Here is a 4,431-nt window from a genome sequence, read left to right as displayed (position 1 = left end):
TTTAAAGTCTTAAATGCAAGCCGGATGTTGTTCCTGACCATTCGAATCATTTGTGCTGGAGACGAGAAACATAAAAAATATGGATAGTGGCCCTCGTGGTTTTGTGTGTGTGTGTATGTATGTATGTATGTATGTATGTATGTATGTATGTATGTATGTATGTGTGTGTGTGTGTGTGTGCGTGTGTGTGTGTGTGTGTGTGTGTGTGTGTGTGTGTGTGTGTGTGCGCATGTGTGTTCTCGTTTGTGCGCCACGGGGGGGACATCAACCTGACTGCACGCAGCCCGGTGGGGACTAGTGTACTCGTGGGGACCTAAAATGAGGTCCCCATGGGCAAATTGCTCTGAGAGACTGCACAATGAGGTGCCACCGGGCAAATTGCTCTGAGAGACTTCAAACCATGATTTAAAGACGTTTCATGACATTTCCCCATGGGGGCATTCCATACCTAAATACTGTGTGAGTGTATGCGACCCTAATGTGGCAGACTGGTGTATGCCAGGGATGCACCAGTCCTGTTCAACATCTTCCTCCTGTGTGTGACACTGTTGCTCCATGAGAGGATCGAGAAGAACAGTGGGGTTACCATAAATTTCCGGCTTGATGGAAATCTATTCAACATCAGAAGGCTCCAGGCAGTCACGAAAGCAAGATCAGAGCAAGTCATCGAACTCCAATATGCAGATGACTGTGCAGTTGTGGCCCATACACCAGAAGCATTACAAGCTAGTCTCTCAGCTGCTGCAGATGCCTATGGTAGACTGGGCCTTTCTGTCAATGTGGAAAAGACAGAGGTAATCTGTCAATGGGCATCCATTCCTCCAGTTCATCCCCCAACATTCACCATCTCCAATAATCCACTAGCCATAGGGGACTCTTTCAAATACCTGGGTAGCTTTCTCTCTGACGACTGCAAAATCGACAGAGAGATACAAAACCGGATCAAACAGGCATCAGGCATCAGGCATCATCTTTTGGCAGACTTAGGAGGAGAGTCTTTCAAAACAAAGATCTCAAACTCCACACCAAGACTACAGTTTATCGGGCTGTTGTTGTGTCAACCCTCCTCTACAGCTGCAAAACATGGACCCTGTACAGTCGCCACCTCAGGATGCTTGAGGCCTTCCACATCAAGTACCTACAATGCATCCTTGGGCTATCCTGGAGAGACAGAGTCCCCCACACTGAAATACTCTGCAAAACCAACTGCACCAGTGTGGAAGCTACAGTCACCCAGCACCAACTTCGCTGGCTAGGCCATGTGATCAGGATGCCAGAAGAGCGCTTGCCACGTAAGGTACTTTATGGCCAGCTCCATCTCGGCCGTCGCCTGGCAGGAGGCCCCAAAAAAACGCTATAAAGACCAGGTGAAGACTGCCATGAAAAAAGCTGGAGGACATTGCAGCTCAACACTCCATCTGGCGGTAGCTCCTACAACAAAGCATACAGAAACTTGAGGAAGACCGAGGTGACCGACGGACCAGGAAACATCAAAGGAGACATCATGCCAGTGCCATACCCACAACCCCAGTCAACGCCTTCACCTGCTCTGCCTGTGGCAAACAGTGTGGATCACAGATTGGGCTATACAGTCACATGAAATGGTCCCACAAGAAGAAGTAGAGCTGGACTGTCATCATCGGACACGATGGACAACCTTAAGCAAGTAAGACATTGTAGCAGTAGAGGAATGAGCATGCCCGCCACAACATATTTATATGTGAAAATACATATAAGTAACATGAGGCCTACAATTGGTGCGTTGCATGTAGCATTCGATGTCACGGCCTTATGCCAACAACGTGGCACACTAGCATCGAGAGCATCCAGCATATTTCGTTCAGATAATGATGAAACTACGATGACATAGATCGGTCTCATGAATCGTATTTTCGAGACTGTTGTCACCATCTTCACCATGGTTCATGGGCCAGTGCAGCCAGCATTACTCGATGATTTTTATAAAATTGAATTAAATTGATACATACAGCTAATACTGCAGCCCCGATTCTATTGTAAACGCAAAAACATCTCTGTGCCGTAGCATATCAAAATAGCAGAGCATTTATTGTGTAGTATCTTAAGAAAATAGAAATAGTTTGTTTATTTTATGGATAAATTATTTTTATTAATTATTATTTTACTTGAATTAAAATTGATTGTATATTAGAAATATAGATTTTAGACAAATGATGTTTTTTTTATTTGCAATTTAGAAATATGCTCCAATGAATGTATTTTGGTTTATTCCAATCAGTTTTGTATACTTGGGCAATCTAGTTAAATCTGGCCCCATACATTTTAGACTTTCGCCCCCTTTTCAGACACAACCCTTTTTTAATTTCCCAGATGCATCCTTTCACGTGTTCAAAATATACAGATTGATCCAAACAGCCAGAGACAGGAATAAAAGTGGCAGCAATTGTAATCTCAGAATTTGAAAATGTTTTAAGGCTATTTATTGGAATTCTTGTCAGAAATAAGGACAGTGATCATTTAGTTCTTTGCATTGAATAGAGCAGATCAAGCCATTAACCAATATTGGCGGTTATGGCAAAAAAACAAAAAAAACAAAAACATGCAACAGTATTTCCAAAAGTGCCACAAATGACAATCAATAAATAAAAAGAAACAACATGATTAACATCTCAAAATGTAATTTTTGTTTTTGCAGGATCAAAGTCGATGGATGAGATATGAGATGGAGAGCTCTGAGAAGACTCAACCACAAATGTCAACCAAGGTATAAGGACCGAATTTGAGTGAATGCAACGTTCGCTGAACTATAGTCTGCCACAAATGAAATGAAGTTAAACTTAACTTCATTGACACTGTTTTAAAAAAAAAACTTCAGTTACAGTGTCAAATCCTTAGACTTCAGCCACCTGCATTTTGTGACACATAATATCTGAAGAGAGTAACCCATTTATGCTGTAACCAAACATTCTTTCATTGGCAGTTGATAAGATGTTTTTTGGTTTGTTTTTCAGATAAATCACAACGAGAGCTCCAATGATGACAACAGCCATGACCACACTTCTACTGATGTTTGTCATAGTGCAAGTGTCCCTGAGCAAAATTTGCACCAGAGAGATCTTTTGAAATTGTTTATTTCAATGTTTCAACGGTTCTATGGCAATTCGCAAAAGTGTGTAGCAAACAAACTGGTATTTATATATGTATATGTGTGACGGGTGTCACAACAGTGACTGTCTTCATCTCCTCGATGCTGCCGTCTTAATAAGACCAGACGCGTCGATGTGTCTTTTTATTTCTTTTATTTCTGCAACACAGTATGGCAGAAGGGATGGGTGAAGTCGCATGGGTTTCGTCTTGTGATTAATATAAGTCTCGTCCAGATTGTTCTGAATATGCAAAACATTGTATATAACAAAACAGAATGAACAACGTGTGATCATATAGTGGTTATTTACAGAAAAAAAGAATACAACATAAGTTCATGTTATTTACATGATGTCCCTGAATGCATCACAGCCAAGACTGTCGGAGAGAACACGCGGTTGGAGGGAACACGCGGTCCGTAATGGCGGCAGTTCGACATGCCACGAACACTCACGGCCAAATGAAACGTGACACAAGAAACTAAGTATTGTACAATAACAACGAAATGAAACAATTATTACCTGCAACACAGTATGGAAGAAGGGATGGGTAAAGTCGCATGGGTTTCGTCTTGTGATTCACTGCGCAACAGAAAAGCACTATGAAGCAAATTTGCTTCAAAGTTCCACTCGGCAAAACGTGAATTAAATAATGACACAAAAAGTAATCTGGACTCAAAAGGAATCAGGGAACTAATTAGATAACACTAGACAGTACAAAAGGGGAAACAAAATAAGATATTGTCATTAAAATGTGCGTTAATCCAGACCATCAGAGGAATGCGACTCACCATAAATCTAGTCCAGATTGTTCTGGAAACTATGGGCGGGACATGGTGCCACACTGTGCGCCGTTGCGTCACTTCAGTCATAATTTAATAATCTAGTGCACAACTCCGTTACATACATAGTATATGCAGTGGCGGTCCGTGCATTTCACACCTAGTGAAGTCCTGCTTAGTCCGACTTGAACAAATATCCCTCGTAATACCATAATTTATGACAGAACGGCTGGAGATATCATTTACAAAAGCACACGCACGCAGTACTGGGCGTGGCATCACCTTAATCGTCTACAACACAGGCTATTTTCCGGAGCAATTACACATAAATAAAGTGAGTATCCAATCACAGGACGCGTACATCATGTTCAACGCGAGGCCCTCTAGCTGGCCTTACTGTGCCAACTCGTGATCTGATTGGCTAACGCAACTGTATATCAAATACATGTGCCCGTTCATGTACAGCGCACAGACGCCCTCACTGTTGATTCTGAAGGCGTCGGTCAGATTTCATACAGCCTGGCGAC

At 42.2% G+C, this 4,431-nt stretch overlaps 1 long non-coding RNA gene across 1 annotated transcript; it reads left to right on the top strand.

The window, feature by feature from the left end:
- Positions 1–259: 259 nt before the first annotated feature.
- Positions 260–4,212, top strand: LOC148888051 (uncharacterized). Its single transcript, XR_016117179.1, has 3 exons — positions 260–1,666; positions 2,675–2,743; positions 2,991–4,212. It is a non-coding gene; the product is annotated as an uncharacterized LOC148888051 (long non-coding RNA).
- Positions 4,213–4,431: the final 219 nt, after the last annotated feature.

The sequence above is a fragment of the Hippocampus bargibanti genome, linkage group LG14 (genome assembly GCF_051943395.1).
Source record: "Hippocampus bargibanti isolate YZ-2025 linkage group LG14, ASM5194339v1, whole genome shotgun sequence".
NCBI lineage: Eukaryota > Metazoa > Chordata > Actinopteri > Syngnathiformes > Syngnathidae > Hippocampus > Hippocampus bargibanti.
Note: the sequence above shows the minus strand (reverse complement) of the source record. Positions and strands in the feature narration are given on the sequence as shown.